General features: G+C 35.6%; 1 protein-coding gene across 6 annotated transcripts in view; it reads left to right on the top strand.

Annotated features, from left to right (window-relative positions):
• Positions 1–21,566, top strand: part of TET2 (tet methylcytosine dioxygenase 2) — a 132,451-nt gene that overhangs the window by 64,758 nt on the left and 46,127 nt on the right. The gene's annotated exons all lie outside the window — the stretch shown is intronic.

The following is a 21,566-nucleotide window of genomic DNA, read 5'->3' as shown; positions in this document are numbered from 1 at the left end:
TCAAAATAGAAGTCTTAATTTTTCTATCAGTCATATTATTCCCATTTACCCATCTCAACAAATAGCACCATATCAACCTTTTAGCTCAAGAAAAAACTCTAGGCATCATCCTGCTTTCTTTCCTTTCATGTACTTTCTCACATCTAATCCATTACCACATTGTTCTGTTTCTACCTCTAAAATGTGTCCTAAATTTATCCATTTCTCTGCCACTGCTATTCTCTAGTTCAGGACATTATATCCTTTCTCTTGGATTACTGCAGTCTCTAAACTTCATGCATCTACTTTTTATTCTTTTAATTCATTGTCTATACAGCTACCAGAGTGATCTTTTAAAAGTCCAAATCAGTTCATGTCACTGCTTTATATATAATGTAATAATGGCTTCCCACTGGATTTAGATAATAATCTTAACACTTTACCCCTTCCTGGCCTTTATATACTTCTAACCTCACCTTGAAACACTCCTCTTGTTTACTGAGAACCAACTAGAACAGTTTCTTTTCTCCTCAGCTATACCATGCTAATTTTTGCTTCAGTGCCTTTTGTACTTTTGTTCCCTCCAGCTGGATCGTTCTTCCAGGTCATTCTGTCATTGGCTTTTTCATTCAGTTCAGATAGATATCAACAAATCAAGAGAGTCTTTCCTTACCTGCTCTATCTAAATAGTTCTGTTTTAGTCCTCTCTGTCTCATCACTGAGATTTATCTCCCTCATAGCACTTATCAGTCTGAAATTGTTTGTTTGGCTAGTTTGTATAGATAAACTTCACTGATGAAGGAATCCAGACTATCTTGTTCACCCCTACAACCCTAGAACCTAGAACAGTATGTTAAAGATAAATAAATAAATAGATGAAAGAATGTTGAAGAGAAGAGGGTCCAGTCCAGCCCTGAGGTGACCAGAATTTAGGGAATAAGCCGAGGCAGAAGGAGGGACGTTACGAAGGAGCGGTGAGACATAGAGAAAAACTAAGAACAAGGTGTCGCTAAAGTGAGAGTGTCCTAACACAGGTCTAAATGAAAGGATAGTTCAGAAGAGGGCACTGCAGCTGGCTGAAAGAGAACAAGAAAGGCCGTAAAGTGGAGGTGAATATTTAATTGAGCCGTGAAAGATAGGGAAATTCTGTATGAAGCAGTAAATGGAGGCACAGAGGCATAGAGGCAGAAGATACATACCTGTTTGGGGAATAGAGAGTCATCCCGTTTGTCTTTCACATATCTCATTTAATACTTCTCATTTAATCTTTTTAGTGTTAATGTTGTCACTAGATTAAAAAACAAAGTCTCCATCAGGATCACACAGTAAACAGAAGAATATGGATTTAAATGGAGATCTATCTGACTACAGAGACTACTTACGGCAACTTAAGTCATTGAGATTCCTTATGGGCACCTCATATTCACCCTGCACATAACAGTATGCCAATGTTGGAATGAGGTGTGAATAAGCAAGGCAACAATAGAAACAGATATGCTTACCTTGATTATTCCTTTGGTAGTTTCAAGGAAAATTGAGTTTGAGAATAAAGTAACTCTTCCCATGTCAGCACTTTATCTGTCCTGAAACATGAGAAATTGCAAATGTTCAAGCCATGCAGTTTTCATCTAGTCAGATGGTTGAGAAGTCCAGGCTACCCATAACTGTAATGAATACCTCCTCTTTATCTTCTTAATGTTCTGCTCTGCCAAATGATCTATAAAGATTACTCAGTGTACCTTTCAGATTGAGGTACAGCAGACTTTCAGAACATTACATTTAATTACAAAAACCCAACTAATAAAACAATAAGCTCATGTTAGTTTCAGGTGTTGATTTGTTTTTAATGTAGTCAATAATATTTACATATAACAATTGGCAACTTAAGAGAGTTATAATAGATTATTCACACATTTGTGTGTATACACACATATATATACTCTTTAAACTATAGTAAAATCATTTATGCATACTAAGTCAGATTTGAGAGTCCCAAAATTTTCAAATTGTATATGACTGGTCTGTATTTTCTAGGACTGTCCTTTCTGGTTTAAGTGAAATTAAAAATTTAATTAATGGTATTAGTCTCTTTTAATTTTCTATTATTTCATGATTAAGAAATTAGTTTCCAGCCAGGTGCTGTAGCTCATGCTTATAATCCCAGCACTTTGGGAGGCTGAGGCGGGTGGTTCACCCGAAGTCAGGAGTTCAAAACCAGCCTAGTCAACATGGTGAAACCCCGTCTCTACTAAAAATACAAAACTTAGCCAGGCATGGTGGCACGTGCCTATAGTCCCAGCTACTTGGAAGGCTGAGGCAGGAGAATCACTTGAACCCAGGAGGTGGAGGTTGCAGTGAGCCGAGATCGTGCCATTGCACTCTAGCCTGGGCGACAGAGTGAGAATCTGTCTCAGAGAAAAAAAAAAAAAAAAGATTAATTTTCCCCATTCCCCCACCCACCCCCAAAAGACTCCATCGGAGTTTTATTTTACAAATGCATCTGCTCATCTACTTCTTTTTAAGTGCATAAACTCGTTTTACAAGCCTGAGTTTAAATCTTAACTCCTCAATTCTTTTTCTGACATAGAAATATACAGGTGCATTGTGAAATAGCTAATAGTGACTATTTTCTAGGGCTGTAGCTCAATATTTATAAGCATAATGATACTGCTGAAGTTTGACACGTCAGTATAGTTCTTTTGTTATCCTAAGTCATAAAGGCAGAATTTGGGAAAATTCACAGCTTTTCAGATATGCAGAAGAGGAAAAATTGAGAGGAAGCATCCTAAAATTTCTTTAGCCAATTTTAATCAAGTTGAGTTTGAAACTTACAGGATTATGCTTCAAAGCTTGTAATGATCATCACAAATAGCCTTATTCAAAATGACACACTAATTTCTACCACATCTGTACTCTTCTTATTGTAAGATGCTGCATATACCTATGCTTGACCAAATGGACTTCCTGCTATTTTAAGATATCTTTCTGTGTTTTAAGTCTTTTTACAAATTTTCTCAAGCATTTTCCTTTATCTAGGATGTTCTTCTTTCACTGCAAGTGAAGAAATTCTAAAAATTCTTAAAGCACGGTACCAAAAGCCCTTCATTTGGATGACCCACCTTCCTATGAGTCCCCATAGTTGCATGTCTGATGCCATTTATTTTATTGTAACTCTATGATCTGCTTCTAAATTAGATAAAAACTCTCAGAGAGGACTATGACCAATTGTCATTCTGTTTCCCATGGCACCTAGTGCAGTACTCAGCTCACAGGCTCGGTAAGTAATGAGTTGAACTACGTTTTTTTGAGGCAAAGTCTCCCTCTGTCGCCTAGGGTGGAGTACAGTGGTGCGATCTTTGCTCACTGCAACCTCTGCCTGCTGGGTTCAAGTGATTTTCCTGTCTCAGTCTCCCAAGTAGCTGGGACTACAGGCCCATGCCACCATGCCTGGCTAATTTTTAGTAGAAACAAGGTTTCACCATGTTGGCCAGGCTGGTCGCGAACTCCTGGCCTCAAGTGATCCCGCTTGCCTTGGCCTCACAAAGTGCTAGGATTACAGGCGTGAACCACCATGCCCGGCCCCTATTTTTGAAAATATATGTAAAAAAATATATCACAAAAGTTTGCCATTGTCGGGTTATGATATATATTGGTTTTTGTCCATGGTTTCTGGTTCATAGCTCCCATATCCCTTGTTACAGTCTTTTGTTAGAATGTGGGGTGTGTTGGGCCTCAGGACAGGCCTCAGAAAACACAGAAAACCGAATCACTCCTGCCTTCCTTTCACTTGCCCCAAGGGAGAATTTTTTTTTTTTTTTTTTTTTGAGACAAGATTTCCTTGTGTCACCCAGGCTGCAGTGCAGTGGCATGATCATAGCTCAGTGCAGCCTCAACCTTCTAGGCTCAAGCAATTCTCCCATCTCAGCCTCCCAAGTACCTGGGACTACAGGCACGTGCCACCACACCTGGCAATTTTTTTTTTTTGGAGAGACGAGGCTTCACCGTGTTGCCCAGTCTGGCCTCCAGCTCCTGAGCTAAAGTGATCCACCCACCTTGGCTCAAACCACCACACCCAACCCTGAGGCAGATTCTAAATCATCCCCACCCTTCTGATTTTAAGTCTTAAAACACCAGAGAAGGACCCACCCTTTGCACTGGGGAAAGGAATGCTGATGATCGTGAAGCCTCCATAAAAACCCAGGAGGATTGAGTTTGGGGAGCTTCTGGATAGCTGAACCAGTGGAGGTTCCTGGAAGGTGGCTCATCCAGGGAGGACTTAGAAGCTCCATGCACTTTACTTATACCTCACCCTACGCATCTCCTCATCTGTATCCTTTGATAAACCAGCAAATATAAGTAAGTGTTTTCTTGAGTTATGTGAGCTGCTTGAGCAAGCGTATTGAACCCAAACAGGGTGTTGTGGGAACCCCAACTCAAAGCTGGTTGGTCAGAAGTTCTGGAGGCCTGGATTTGTGACTTGTGTCTGTGGCAGGGGCATCTTGGGGACTGAGCGTTTAATCTACGGGATCTGACACTATCTCAGGGAATTAAATTGGAGGACACCCAGCTAGTGTCTGCTGTTTGGTGGTGGGGAGAAACCCTCACACATTTGGGCAAAAAAGAGAAGTTTTCTGTGTTGAATATTGTTGTGATGTGAGAGCAGAGGAAAAATGAATTTTGGAGAGGTTTTGTCGTACACAGCCACATACAGTGATAAGAATATGATTCTTTTTTCCAGAAAATGCTACGTGAGACCTTTTTATAAAATCTAATTGTCTTCAACTGAGTAGCATTTAAACTAAAAAGAGGTTATTTCAGTGTCTCTCTGTAATAACATCTTACAATCACTTGTCAGACCATGAAATAATGTTCTAGAAAATTAATGAAAGAGCTTTTTAAACTTTGTGACATTTGACTTTTATTTATTACCAGAAAGCCTGAATTATTATTCAATACATGATAATTTTACTTAAAATTTAAATTAGAGATGAAATACTTTTAAATGTTTATAAGATTGGTAGCTGTGTGGGCTTCCAGAGTTAGAAATGCCTCTGAGGAAAAATTCAGAGTTTTGAAAGTATTTTGAAAAAAGAAACAGAAAGGAATATAACATTTTCCCAGCACTGCTTCGATAATGCAATCTTCAGCATCATCTCAAAGCAATAACTGCAGTACAGATGAGATCAGCCAGTTTTTTTTTTCCTTATCTGCAGTGATTTTACCGTCTCTTCATGCTACATCTTACCACAAAGAGAACATTGAAACATGGGAAAGAATTTGCTTTGATTTCAACCAGAATGCCAACTCATTTCTGGGGTTCTAAACCATAACCTTTTTTAGCAGAGCAGTGTAGAATTTTTATACAATACCATAAATGGTTGGCCTGAGTAATGTTTTAACTGTAAGTCAGTACCTTTGAAGAGACATGTCTGACAATTCAGAGTTCTGTTTTCTCCATGTGTGACTAAAGTACCTTTTCTATTAAGAGACCAACCACCATTTCCTTCTACCCTTTGTTCTCCCCTTAAATAAAGTTAATTCAGCTTCAGAATATTTTATGATCTTGATTACTAACTGTGGGTCTTTAGAAGACAATGTAAAACATTTCTATACTGTGAACATTAGAGCTAGTATACTTGGAGTTTGACTAGTATTTCGGCGGGAGGTAGAAGAGGACAGATAGAGTGCAAATGAGTATTTTTAAAGCCACACTGACTAAAACAAAAGGAATGTTTTATACATGTTTATTTCATTGTACTTTGAAACAGGTCAGGGGGAGGAGAGTTAAGTTAAATATTGCTTTGAATTTTAATTGAAGTTCTTTCATGGAATTGTTGGTGCTTCTGGTAATAACATTTCTGTAATCTTTGTGAGTTAATCTGACATGTTCTTTTTCTTCATCATAATTCAGTGCTTATCTTAACTGGTAGACTTATTTTATGGTACCATGTTTATAAGATGGCACTAAAATCAGATTTTTTATACTTCTAAAAGATCGATATGATAGAGGGGAAAACGGGTAAGCTACAACTTTTAGGTGGTTGGTGATATTTGAAGTATTTATTGCTTCTGATTTACATTTATATATTATATTCAAATATAAAGTTTAAGAGTAATGATTTGCCACAGGTTAAAGCAGAACATTTATGTGATATTTCCTAGATGTTTTTCTTTAGAATCCTGTTTTAGTTCTATGAAAAATGCCATAAACTTGGATCATTCACTAATTAATTTGAAGCTGTTTTCAAACAAAAAGCTAATTCATCTTTTAGCGGATTTAGTTATAATCATGATAACAGATGTATAACTAAGTCTGTTGGACAAACTGTTGGTCACATCAATCTTAAATGCATCATACAGTATGATGTGAATTTATGATATTTCGTAGGTAATGCTAAGGTTATATGGAAGTTTCTCTGCAGCTAGTTAAGTCTCATTTTGAATTCAAATGTTATTTTCAATACATTCTTGGAAGTATATTTTTTGTTTGTCCTGAATGGTTTAGATTTTCTGAGTTTACAATTTTTTTGTGTGTTCTTTCTTCGTTCTTGCCCCTCCCTGCTTTCCCTATGAAGATATGTATCAGCCCCGTGCAACACTAAAATAACAATCAGCCAAATTATATACTATGAACAGACCTTTCTCTTCATTTTAAAGGCATAACTTGGATGGTCTGTTTAGCTCACGGTGAAAAAAAAAATAATGATTTTGTGTCTGGGCAAAGTACAGGTAAAGAGCGTGAATAATTAGAACAGCAATATAATTGGAAGATAGTTTAGTTTTTACAAGTTAAATTTGACGCTAAAGCAAAACTTGCATAGGTACATGTCCTTTGCTCTTGAAGATGAACTCAGAACTCTACATCTGAGTGGTTATATGAATTTTTACTCTCCTAGTCCACAGGTTCTCATCAGTGCCTCAAGATCTATGCACATATTAAAATTACATGAGATACCATATACTACATCTGAAGTAGGGTTTTCCAAAGTATGCTATTCCATGGAAATACTGTTTTTTCAGGGTGCTCCGTAAACAATGATCACATACGTCATTATGTCCAGGAAATGCCACACAGCACCTTTCCAGACATTCCATCATCATATTAAAGACTTTGAGGCCATGCATTAAATAAAGTTTTAAATTAAAAAAAAATAAATTTTCTTTCTTGAGCACAGAACTTTATTCTCTCTCAGGCTTGTCCTCCTTTTTTAAAATTACACGTTAATATCCCAAAGAACCAGTGTCCCATAGATAGATATCACATATGATAAGAATTTCTTTCAGTAGTGTTGGTGTACATGTGTGTTCAGGTACCTACACATTAGGACACATCTCTAGCTTATTAATACTGTACTTATAAAGAGACATTATAGAGACATCAAGAAGACATCATTTTAGGGTGGACACCATTGCCTAGGACCTGCATCTTAATGTTAAAAATTCAGAAACCCAATTTTATCTCTCCCACAGAGTTGATTGGATTGAAGGAAATTGAGTTGTTTTAATTAAACTCACATGAGACTGATGTTTAAACAAAATTGTAAGTTTCTCAGTTAATAATCAGGAATTCCCATTTTTAATTTTCAAAATATTATTTATGTCCACTGTCCAGGGTACTTGCTTTAAGGGCACCCAGTGTTTCTTGAAGATGAAGAGTCTTAAGGAATATTTATTATCTAGACCTCAATGAAGAAAGCTTTTTAATCATCCTGCCCCATGGAAGAATTTATGTGCCTAGTGATGTAATCATATTGGCCAATCCAGTGTTTATTTTCCAAGGACAGTACTAATAAGGAGCACCAAATCTGCCTCTTTGTCCTGAACAGATCATCCCTGTCTATTCATAGTTTGACTCAGAAGTTGGACAGGGCTGCATTTTATATCTACTTCTTCCTCATGTCGGCTATGCCATGCCACTTCATTCTTTTAGCTTCTGTTTACTTATGTGTAAAATGAGGTAAAAATTATACCCTTCAAACCGAAAGTGGTCTTTGTGATGACTTATTTAATTGAAGCCCTAGTAGATGTTTATCATTGCCACTTTTAGAGAATCATAGCTTTTTAGAACACAAGATGACCTTAGATGTAATCTTGTTCATTCCCCTCATATTACATTATAGATTTTTAAAAATGGAGATGTGGGGTGGTTATGACTTGCTCACAAATCCACATTTAGAACCAAAACTCAGCATTCTTATTCTGACTATGTCTATGTCCTGTATGTATGTGTCTTGTCTTCTCAATTAAATAATTAAAAATTCTTAAAGATAGAGACCATATTTTATGCAACTTCTGGATCCTATAGATATGTTTCTAGAAGAACCTTTTGTAATGAAAAATATATACATATATAGTCTTCCTATTACTATTTAGATAATCTAAAACATGCTCTATAATTTTAGGCGATCTTAACCTATTTATCAGAGCTTTTCAGATCAAATAAAATTAGAGTAATCTTCATCATGTATGGGAACATTAATGTGTTTTTCTGATGAACACGTGGTTATATGATACTCTTTTAAAGCATCTGTATAGTTGAAATTTGTCATTTTCCTAATATTTAACCTACTAGAGAATTTCTTCTACTCTTTCTTTGGATGGACTGAAATTATTTTGTTTATTTTATGAAATAATGTTGGCAGTTTTTCATTAGAACTGGCATATATTGAAATTTCTTAAATTGATAGCTCATGGATGTGCAGTTGGTTTAATGGCATCTCCATTATTAATGTTCAAGAAGATCTTCATCTTACTCTCAAAAATAACTGTAATATCCTACAAATTAACTAAAACATGATCATTGCTAGTTGTTCCAAAATAGGAAGAATAAAAATGACCAGATTGTTATGGTAACCAGTTGATTAAGACTAGATCAATAAGAAAATGAATTTGTTCAAGTCTGTACAAAACTTCTCCAAAACATCGATGGCATGCCTTTTGAGGCAATGGTAGGGAACAATGTATTTTTTAGAAGGAGCAGGTTTTAGGGATACAGTACAGTACATAATTGTCAAAATGCCTGTGTTGCAAGGATTCCTGGTACAGAGTTTTTAAATAAAATGCTAGGTATGTCATGTTTGTTTCACATTAGTATTTTAGAAACCCCTGGGGATATGACAATTTAGTTGACTCTAATATGGTTAATTTCTACCTTTTGATAGCTTTGTGGGGTTTTGTTTGTTTGTTTTCTGTTTTGCTATTCTTGATTTTAGGGCTGAAGATATGAGACAGTGTATCCAACAATAAAGAATTATGCATGGATTAATTAAGATCATCTTGGTGAATTAGATGTTTATTATATAACTCAACTTTAAGACTTTGTTCAGATCTCACTATCTTAATGAGATTTACTCTCACTATATAGTATTTAATAGGGCAGCCACTCCCCAATACTCTTGATTTCCCATTAGTTGCCCTATTATTTCTTTGTTTTTCCCTTAGCACTCAACATTTTCTTACCACACCACATAATTTACTTTCTTATTGTGTTTATTGTTGTTCTCCTCATTAGAATATCAGGTCAAAGAAGACAGGAATATTTGTCTCTTTTGTTCAGTGGTGTATTACTGGTGACTACTAGAGTGCCTGACACATAGAATATGTTCAATAAATATTTGTTGCGTGAAAGAATGGATACCTTGACAGATTATTTTTATAACTCTACCAGTGTCATTATATAACTACATTGAATGATTATGAAACCTCCTAGAAATTACATAAAATTCATATATATTGTTAGAACCCATTTGTTGGCCTTATGTAATGGTTCTATTGGAAAAATCATACCTCAGTATATAAAAATGAAAGTATTTTTTTTCTACAGTTGCCCCTCAAAAATACTATTATAGTCTCCTTCACCCCTTCAGCCTCTGGTGTCTTCTTGACCAGATAACATAATTTTTACAGCACCTTTTGGTTATTAGAACAATTTTATTTTAGTCTTTGAAACTCAGTCCTATTCATTTTAAAACTCCCAACTCAAGCCTGAGTCAATGTTCTTCTCCTAGCACAAACTTAAACACTGACTCCAACCCTTGGAGTTGAGAGTAGGGGAGCCTCCCTCCTGATACTTCCCCTCCCTCTCTACCTTGAACACCAGTGTCTCGGAGATTGGGCAGGACTGAGGAAGGATGAAAAGGAGCTCAGGGCTCCTTAAGCTCCTAAACAAGACTGCAGGACTTTGGATGTTGCTGTTTTTCTGCCAGGCATTGACTGACTATTGGACACCCTCTATGAGGCAGGCATCCAAATACTGGCTCTCTCTTGACACACATGGAGGGTTCTTTAGAGAGGCCTACAAGGGTTCTCACTGCACAGTACCCTGATATGAGAGATCTGCCCCTATCTCTTCTATCACTATAGCTACTTTAGCTTTGTCTGCTGAGTCTACCCCACAGTCTCTTTCTGCTGGGGCTTCCTTGACCCGGACAGATTCTTAGAGCATGACCAAGCCTAAACAGTTTCTGCAATTTTTGTAAGTACACTTTTATTTAATTGACGGTTTCAAGCATTGGATAATGTAAATGTATCCTAGACAGTGTTCCAGTAAGGACAACCAGCTCACAGTTATCCATTCTAAAACGGGACTCAACCAAAGTGGAAAAAATCTAGATTTTTAAAATAATTTATGAGAAACAAATAATATTTGTGACAAGTTACATTTCTAATTATGTTTCTCTTTTTAAATAATAATAATTATTATTATTATTTCCTTCAGTACACACTAGTTTGGTGAGACTTGGAGAAAGGCCAGGAATAAGCCAAATTCAAGAAACAATTCCAGGATTAACAGATACGTGGATAATAGAGAATTGACAAAAGATCATGCCCATTTTACCAATGAGAAACTGGTTGGCTAACTTGGGTTGCAAACTGAAAGCAGATTTATACTAAACTGGCAGGTGTCTCCAGTTCTTAAATGCAGATCTCTATCTCTGAGCTAATCTGCTTCTAATCTTCAGTGGCATTCCTCTGAATTTTTCTCCCTCAAATAATCTATATGTTATTAAATTTTGTTTGTACTGCCATTTTAAGAAACACATTTTAAAACTTTAAACATGGGAATTAAAGAGTCCCTACTGAGGATTATGAAAAACCTGACAAAGCCTCCTGTGCACATGATTTAGATTAGAAGCAGTGCACACGCTGTATGTGTATGTGCAGCTACTTGTCCAATTAACACCTTTTCAGAAATGGAGGAACTTTCTCTGAGGACTTTAACATATTTGTGTGTTCAGCAGTCCTTTTTCAAGAGATGTGAAGTACATCTTCACAGATTTTTTAATATTAAAATAGAAAGTTCTTACAAAATGAGAAATAGAAAAGTTAGCTTTGCCTTAAAAATATTAATTCACCTTATATTCTCCATACTTAATCCATATAGTAAACACATTATATTCCAGGTCTAACATGTAGCTTGGATACATTAATTTTGCTGTTGAAAAATACGTGTTTTGGATTATGTTTTTAAAATTTTAGCTTTAATATTTAAATATTAAATAATGTTAATATTAATGAAGAATAGTTTCTAATTTTGTAAGAAATGCCCTATAAAAAAACACTTTCTTTACCTCAAGAGTGAGACTTGGCAACCATCCCAATATTACATAGTAATTTTAAAAGTCAAACTAAATGGAGAGAACTTAATAGATACAGAAGATAAGAATTTAAACCAACATTTTGCTTGGGATTTTAGAACACTATCCAGAGGGAAATTTAGTAGACAATAATGAAGTCCATTGCATTGCACACATCTTGAAATAAGTGTATAATTGACACAAGCTATATCCCATGTTGATAGGAAGAATCCAAAATAGTTTTAGAGAATAGTGCCATCTGTGCAGGAGGTGTGGCCATATACATCATCTTTACTTAGTGTTTTCCATGTCAATAAACATTTAATTCCTAACACCCTGAATCACTAATAGAGTTAAAGCCTGTCAGTGGAAGTCACAGGGAGATATACAGTGATTCCCATAAGTTTGATCCTGAAACACAGTGCCTTTAGCAGATATAGTTCCCATAAGTAAGCAGTCTGAAGTATTTACCCTCAGTAATCTGAATATATAAATAAACAGGATTCACGATGGTAGAGTAATGTATATATACATGTAGTATTAGGACATGCAAAACTTTTTTATAGAAAAAAATAATTTACTACCTTATAGAATGGCAACTATACAAATCTATAAATTGACTCTTTTGTCTCCTTGAAAAAAAGTTGACATAAAATTTAAATGATGTGTATTTTTTCTCTTAGAGCAATAAAAGATATGCCCCCACCTAGAAAATAAGTAAACCAAAAAATAAAACAAAAGCAAAATCAAGCCCTCTTCACAAATTTGAGCGTATCTACAGCTTTATGTGGTGAGAGATACAGCTACCATTCTTGAGTAATCCAAAGAGTCAAATGGTATGGAGCAAATTACAATCCTAAATGCATATTGGTGAAATGAGATGCTGATCCATTTGCACACTAATGTGCTATTTTTAAGTCATGCATCATAGCATCTTCAAAGAGGCCTGTCATAATTATGATGGATTAGACTGCAGAGTCAGTCCTAGATGCAGTAATTGTTTCACAGATGCTGCCTATGCAACTTGAATTTATAATAAATTATTTTCAGAGAGGCGGGAGAAGGAACAAAATCAAAGGAAAACTGCTGTGGCTAAAACCTGTTTTGGTCTTAGGAAACCAGAATGTTAGCTAGTAGTCAAAAGGCCAGTATTTTCTGTTGAGATAAACATGCTTCATTAATACATGCCTCTGACATAGAAGATGAAGGTTAACATAATTGACATCTCAGCCACTCTTTCTCTCTCTCTCTCTCTCTCTGTCTCGTAGCTTATAAAAATTTATTCTGGGGCATTAGCTGAAATTATTGAGTGGCCATATAATTGTTGCATGTTTCTATTTATGTTAAATTGCCTGGTTATAATTTGACCTTTAGAATTTCTGAAAAAAAAAAAAGGTGGCATTTATAGTAAATAGAAATACTCTTTTTCGTTCCTTGGAAGTCCATGCATTGCAAAGAACATTAGATTATTGGAATAAAAGGATAGACATACATAATATGACTAGTGGGATCTTTATTATGACATTTTAAAATTGTGATTTAATTAATCATTTAGGCAAATGATAATTTCTAAAACTGCCGTTTTAGACTTAAAAAAATACCAAAGTTCTTACAACTTTAGCATTATATTTTGTTCATTCTTAAAGTTTAATTCACTTTGTTGTCTTTTTGGTAAACCTATGAAGAAATCTCATGCTGCACCATATAGTCGAAAATCGTGTGTGTCTGTGTGTGTGTGTGTGTGTGTGTGTGTGTGTAGTTTGAATAATGAGCTATATGTTGTATTTTGATAAGCAAAGATAAGTTTATAGTGAAGCATATAAACATGTCATGTATTTCCTAGGTTAAGGGTTCAATAATCAGAAGAGCTTCCACAACTCATTTGTTGTCTTAATAGTTTTTTAAAAATTGCACTGTATTGAGTTTTTTATGTGGTGTTCTCTGTACCTGATGACTACTGATGCACATTTCTACTTAGGTCACTGGTTCTCCTCCCTCAGTAATGTTGTAGGTAGCTTTGATGAACATTTGTTGTCAGCCTTTTACCTTTGACTTAGTGTTTTTCTCTCATACTACAGCAAGAAGAAATGAAGTTAAATTTTACAAGAGTGACTTGGGTGGCTGATATGCCCACATAGACAGGGACAAGTGCTCCACTCTTCCCCTCTCCTGTATTCCCATGGCACTTCAGTAGTCTCATTGCCTCAGCATAACCACAGTTCAGGGCAGTAGAGGATGTATGCATCTTTGAGTTAGCTCCATGCCATAGCAACTGCACTGAGTGAGGATTCAACTCAGTGCAACAGGACTGAAAAACTAAATGAACTAATGTGTTGAGCTCCAGTTCTCTTAGTGACACTACCTGGGGAGATTTATAAATCATCGTTAAATATTCTAGAGAAAAATCATCAGCAGTCCAGCATTGCAAAGATAATCTGGGAATGTGGCAAAGAAGGGATCAGAATAACTCTGTGGCAGCTTCAAATTCCATGTCCTAAAAGTTTACATTTTCTTTTTTATTCTATCCCAAACCACATAAAGAAGTGATTTGTTGGTAAAATACATGCAGAATGCCCTTAATCATCTTAATAATTACAGACCTACAGATACGTAACCAAAATACTTTGTTTTTTTAAAAAAAAGCTTAAATTGTTGGCTAAATGTGAATTTAATAACAAAACTTACTCCCTGAATTATGCACTTTTCTTAGTATTATGTGGTGGGAAGAGCTTCAGAGAGCTTCCAGAGTGCTTAGGCCTACCCCCTGTGGGAGCCTCTGTTTTGATGCTTCACCATGGGCAGATTCCTCAGTTTTCACATCATTAAAATGAGAAAATGGTACTAGATCCTTGCTGCTACTCTGAAATGTTTATACATTGTTAAGATCATTGTTACATATTATTACTCATATTTGAGTGTCAGTTTAGAATTTCTTAGCCTTGTGATATGGTTTGGATGTTGGCTCCTCTAAATCTCCTGTTGAAATATAATCCCCAGTGTTGGAGGTGGGGCCTGCTGGGAGGTGTTTGGGTTATTGGGGCAGATCCCTCATGCCAGGGTGCTGTCCTCCTGATAGTGAGTTCTCAGGAGATCTGGTTAAGGGTGTGTGGCATGTCCCCCTCCCTGTCTCCTTCCCTCCCTCTCTTCTTCCCTCCCTCTTCTTCTCTCTTCCTCTCTCTCTTGCTCCCACTCCCTCCATGTTAGATGCCTGCTCCCCTTTTGCTTTCTGCCATGATTGTAAGCTTTGTAAGGCCTCACCCAAAGCAGATGCCAGTGCTATGCCTCCTATACAGCCTGCAGAACCATTAGCCAATTAAACCTGTTTTCTTATAAATTACCCAGACAGCTATTTCTTTATAGCAGCTCAAGGACAGCCTAACATACCTTTCAAAAGGTTAAAATGCTATTTAGTCATTCTAGAAGCAAGAGCTTCTAGAATTTGTCCAGTAGAATTCTGAAAATAAAGATGCCAAAATAATATGGCATGTATTTGATCTCAGGGAAATTTCATTTGTATTTTCAAAAGGAGGAAAAAAGAGTAATATAATTTATTAATATTTTGGTAGCTCTGACAGTGCTTAGAACCAGTTCTCAAGAGCACATTGTGAAATTTTCAGGAATTGCATGAGCTGTAGGTTGATAACATGATACCAGCTATATCCCATAAGAGCATCTCTTAAGGAATATGTTAAAAGCTATATTCATTCTTAAATTTTAACTAAGTGCAATGAGTGAAGTATTGACATCATGAAAATCATCCCTGGGTAAACAATTAGTCACTCCATGTTTTCCCAAAGGTTCTTCTGTCTCTGTTCTTGTATATAAACTTCATAACCAGTTTAACAACCCAAAAAAAGGCCTTAATTTTGATTGGCCAGCATCCTCTTAGGAAAGGCATTGTCCTCTTGTAAAGTTGCTTCTCATTCTAAAATAAAAATTGTTTCCATCTAGGGAATGATTTTTATAGGTAGAATCTTATTTGGCATGGACTATTTTGCATACAATGAATTACAATGTATAGACCTTCAATAACTGGCTTTAAAAAGTGTTTGAATATTTCGTTGCACAATAGAACAGTATCTTGATTAACATTATATACCATATTAATTTTATGTTCTCTGGTGTAGGAAAAAACAGAAGGATGTTTAATTTCAACTAAAAACAGAATCATGGTATTTCAAAATATTTCCGATGAGTCATTTATAAGAGCAGATATGAATTAAAATTACATTTTTGTTCTTAGTCTCTGAGAAGCAAAAATCACACAAATAATCTCTATATCAAAAATTTATATTTATCTGAAAAACAGTTTAACTTTGAAAAAGTTTTCTTTGCAATCATTTAAATTTGTAAAAAAAAATCATTACACTTTCACTGAATAGCAGGTGAATAGCAGGTAAATATCTACAAAAATTCATCTCTGAAGATTTTATCTTATGCAAAAATTATTGACTTTATGTAGGCTTTTTATGCAAGCTTGAAAACACTGTGTAAATGACCCCATAAAAGCTACAGCATGAAAGCTTTTTCAGTATTTCTACAATGAGCAAAATGCATAGGTCTCATTTCCTTCTTTTTTATTAAACAAAGTAATACTTTATCAACATCAGTATGCAAGCACTAAGAGCTTGAAAGAGTACTGTGCAAGTGGGTTACTGGATCATAATATTCCAGGCTATGTATATAAAAAGTATGATTTACCACATATTAAAGTAAAAGAAAATATTGCCTTTTTCTCCTTCTAAAATGGCAGTTTATTAGTTTAAATTTCCTGAAATAAGATTTAAAGACCAATAACAAATTTTCCTCATTCTAACATATAACTTTCCTGCCCTTCCTGTGAAAAAGTTAACCATTAAACTTTTCACACAAATGGTTGTATAATGAAAGGACTTGCTGTCACAGACAAAATAGTTCTGTATAATGTTTAAAAATGGCCATTGTGTTTAAAACTCCATATTGAAATACATTTCATTTTAAGTCACCTTCATTTCTTAGTAGCTATTATTATACGTATCAAAGGATTTGCCCTTGACACTTTAAAGAATGTCCAAAATTATGTGGAATGGATCATAATTAAAGGTAATATATTAAATGCTTAACATATTTTTTACCTTAGAAAGTAGAAAAACATGTATTATGTACAGATCCTACAAATTTTATATAATTTATCATAAATGTACACATGTATATACATGTAAATACCTTTTGATTGCTCTATAAATGAATTGGTTTTACAGTTACCAAAAGAAAAGTGCCTTTTTTTTGTAGTATCTGAACAGCTAATTGACTTTGTCTCTACAGGATTTATTTAGATTTATTTCTATGCTCCTTAATTTTTGAAAAGTGGTGGTGTCCTGATTTTGGAGAGGCCTCTCATATCAAAGACTACAGATCAGTTTTCATGATTTTAAAACCTCAAGTTTCTTTATTAGGTCTTATTGATGATTAAGAGCCATTGTCTCACTCAAATTTTCTTCTTGTTCAATAGAAACATAATGTAAGCCACATGGAATTTTGCATTTTCTAGTACTCACATTAAAACAAGTGAAAAAGAAACAAACTGATGATACGTTTGATTTAGCCCAATATATTTAAAATAGTTCAACATGTCTTAAATATTTCTTGAGTATTTTTATGTTTTTTTCACACTAAATCTTTGAAATCCAAACTAAATGTTTACACAGATACCACATCTCAATTTGAACTAGACACATTTTAAGGGCTCAACAGCTATATGTGACTAGTCACTGTGCTGGATGATGTATATCTAGACCATCTCTTAACGTATGGGAGGAAATAAATCTAGCAGAAATAAAGACATCACTTTGTTTGTCCAATATGAGTTACAACTTTACTTTTTTGAGACAGTCTCGCTCTGTTGCCAGGCTGTAGTGCAGTGGCAGAATCTCGGCTTACTGCAACCCCTGCCTCCCGGATTCAAAAGATTCTCCTGCCTCAGCCTCCCGAATAACTGAGACTACTGGCACACGTACCACGCCCAGCTAATTTTTGTGTTTTTAGTAGAGGTGGGGTTTCACCACATTGGCCAGGTTGGTCTTGATCTCTTGACCTCATGATCCGCCCACCTCAGGCTCCCAAAGTGCTGGGACTACAGGCCTGGCCTTTTATTTTATTTATTAAGTAATACACATGCTTGAAACTTATTTTAAAAAAAAAAAAAGGAATAGTTAAAAGTAATCCCCCTCCCAGTGCTTTTTTCCAGCTGCCGCATTCTTTTTCCTGAAGGCAAATTATTATGGCCAGTTATATATTCTCCAGAGATGATTTTTTTTTTACAAAGGTATAGGTTGTAGCATTCTTATATAAACTGTTGTGTGGCTTCCTTTATTCCATTTAATTACTTAGAGATACTTCCATCTGAAAATATAGAGATACTAATTTTAATAGCTGCATGGTATTGTGTGGCTGTGCCATAAATTATTTAACATAACCCTTATTGATGTAGGTTGTTTCTAACCTTTTATTATTGCAAAAGATTGTGCCTACATCATTTAATGTATATATGAGCATATTTGTCCGAATTTTTTTTTTTTTTTTTTTTTTTTTTTGAGACAGTGTCTCACTCTATAACCCAGGCTAGAATACAGCATCACAGTCTCAGCTCACTGCAATGTCCACCTCCCGGGTGGACATATAGGACTTCCTCAGCCACCCAAGTAACTGGGATTACAGGTGCCTACCACCATGCCCTGCTAATTCTTGTATCTTTTTAGTAGAGACAGTGTTTCACCATGTTGGCCAGGTTGGTCTCGAACTCCTGGCCTCAGGTGATCCACCTGCCTCAGCCTCCCAAAGTGCTGGGATTATAGGCATGAGCTACCACACCTGGCCTGTCAGATAAATTCTTAAAAGGGTCAAGTAAAGCGTTTCTGAAATTTTATAGATATTGCCAAATTGTCATCCTACATATCTGTGGCAGTTTTGACTCTCAAAAGCCATGTGAGAGAGTATCTGTTTTCCCACATGCTTGCCAAACATAATGTAGTATTAAACTTATTTATCTTCACTAATTTGAGAAGAGAAAAACTGTATCTTGTTGCAGTTTTAATTTGCATTTCTTTTTATGAGCAATAGTAGGACATCTTCTTAAATACTTAAAAGAGCCATTCACATTTCATTTTCTATGAACTGTCCATGTCCCTTGTCCATTTTTTTAGTAGGTGGTTATTCATCTATTTGTAGGAGTCCTATATGTTAAGAAAAGTTTTATACAACTTTTAACTCTTTTTACATGTTTATTTTGACATACATAAATTTTAGCAAACTTTCCCATCTTTTATGACTTCTAGATTTTGTTTCACAAAAAAAGAACTTACCCAGTCATTAGACTTTTTTTAAGTTTTCTCAGATTGTTTTTAAATTTTGGGGGAGTTTTATTTCCTGAATTCATATATTAAATTCATCTAGAATTTATCTTAGTATAAAGTATAAGGGAATGATCCCACTTTATCATTTTTTTTAGGAGATTACCCAGTTGTTCTAATATCAAGTATGTCTTTGAAATCCCATCTCCTTATCTTGTAGCATATTTCTGTGGTTTGGGTCTATTTTTGAACATTCAATTTTATTCCATTGATCGTGTTAATATTATTTATGTGCAAACATAAGCTGTTTCAAGTATAGTAGCTGTGTTGCTTTTAAATATCTTTTAATTTGGCTACTAGGCCCCATACAATTCTTCTTCAGAATATTCCTGGCTACCCAATTTATTTTTCCACATGAACTTTGGAGTCAATTTCCTTAATTCCTCAAAATATTGTGCAAGTACTTTTAGTAAGAGTATTTTAAGTGAATAATTTGACAACTATCTAAGAACATATTATAGCTTTTCACTTGTTTTGTTTTTGTACTTATATATTACTTAGTATAGTTTTAAAGTTGTATTAAAATAGGTTTTCCACATTTTAAAAACTTATTCCTAGTGTATTAATTTCTTCTATTATAAGTACAGTATTTTATTCCAGTAAAACTTCTGACTGGTTGTTGCTCTTATAAATCAAGGCCATGAATTTTTCTTCAGCTACTTTACTGAATTCTCAAAAACCGTAACCATTTTTTACTTGATTCTCTAGGTTGACCTGTATATAATCTTCTTATCTGTAAATAATAACTTTAGTGTTGCTTTTCAACATTTATATTCTTATTTCTTCTATTTCATTTTTCTTGTTTATCAAGCAGTAGCTGTTTTAATAGTTATTTTTTGCCCAAAGAGAAAAGTCTTTTTTTTTTCTACTTATGTTTTTAAAATAAATGTAATGAGAAAGACTGTGGGAAAATAAAGCAGATACCTTATACAATGGATTAATTTTTTTGGTGCCATTTCTTCTGGCTTTCTGTATTATTGGGACTCTGAAATCTTCATTAGTACTACTCTCAAAAATGTTCGAATGAATGAAATCAGATTCAGGGGTACAGGTGCAGGTTACACAGGTGAATTGCATGTCTTGGGGGTTTGCTGTACAGACTATTTTGTCACCCAGGTAATAAGTGTAGTACTTGATAGGTAGTTTTTTGATCCTCTCCCCTCTCTCATCCTCAAGGTATCCCTGGTGTCTGTTGTTCACCCTCTTTGTGTCCATGTGTTCTTGCTGTTTAGCTGCCACTTAAGAGAACATGGGGTATTTTTCTGTTCCTTTGTTAGTTTCCTTAGGATAATGGCCTCCAGGTCCATCCATGTTGCTGCACAGAACATGATCTTGTATTTTTTTTATGGCTGTGTAGTATTCCATGCTGTGTATGTAACACTTTCTTTATCTGGTCTGCTACTTATGGACATTTAAGTTGATTCCATGTCTTTGCTATCGTTAATAGTGCTGTGGTGAACATATGCGTGCAATGTGCCTTTATGGTAGAATGATTTATATCCCTTTGGGTAATATACCAAATAATGGGATTGCTCGGTCAAATGGCAATTCTAAGTCCTCTGAGGAATTACCGCACTGCTTTCCACAATGGCTGAACTAGTTTACATTCCCACAAGCAATAAGTGGATAAGTGTTCCCTTTTCTCTGCAGGAATGATTAATTCTTTTAGAGAGTCAAAGACGGAATCCTAGGGAAGATGATAGCTGAGGCAGGTTTAGAGTTCTATATAGAGTCCTTGGGCAAATAAGGGGATTAAGAAGGCATTCTAGGCAGACAGAAAACCAAAGGCATGAAACTCTGAAACAGCTTACTATGTTTGGATATTTATAAGCCGTTGTTATTGTTGGAGTATAAACTGTAAGAGAGAGTAGGAAGACAGAAAAAACAGCCTGTATGCGGGGGGAAGAAAACATTTAAATTAAACCGAAATTCTCAAAAGATTTGGGCAGCTAGCCCCTGTAGAGGAAAACATAGAATCACCTAGAAAGGGTTTTTCATAAACTACACTTTTCATCACCCCTATTCTGTCACCTGGAATATTGATAACACTGAAGGGAGTGTGCCTTATCTGTTAGGTGTATTTGGATGAAATAGTTTGAGAACCATGCAGGCAAGTTGAAGCCAGTGTGTTAAAGAGAATATGACATCAGATTTGCATTTTAGAACATTCCTTCTGATAACAAATTAAAGGGAACCTTAAAGGGCTGGAGGGGAAGGGCAGACGGGGCTAGGGGAGGAGAACCCTTTTAAAAAGCTACTGCAGGTGGGGTGCAGTGGCTCACGCCTGTAATCCCAGCACTTTGGGAGACCAAGGCGGGCAGATCACCTGAGGTCAGGAGTTCAAGACCAGCCTGGCCAACATGGTGAAACCCCGTCTCTACTAAAAATACAAAAATTAGCTGGGCATGGTGGCAAGCACCTGTAATCTCAGCTACTTGGGAGGCTGAGGCAGGAGAATCGCTTGAACCTGGGAGGCGGAGGTTGCAGTGAGCCAAGATCATGCCACTGCGCTTCAGCCTGTGTGGCAGAGTAAGACTCCGTCTCAAAAAAAAAAAAAAAAAAAAAAAAAAACTGCAGTAGATCAGGAGGCACAGTGATAAAGAGAAGATCTGAGCTATGAAGT

This window comes from Macaca thibetana, chromosome 5 (genome assembly GCF_024542745.1).
Source record: "Macaca thibetana thibetana isolate TM-01 chromosome 5, ASM2454274v1, whole genome shotgun sequence".
In the NCBI taxonomy this organism is placed as follows: Eukaryota; Metazoa; Chordata; class Mammalia; order Primates; family Cercopithecidae; genus Macaca; species Macaca thibetana.
This window is presented reverse-complemented; position numbering and strand designations above follow the sequence as displayed.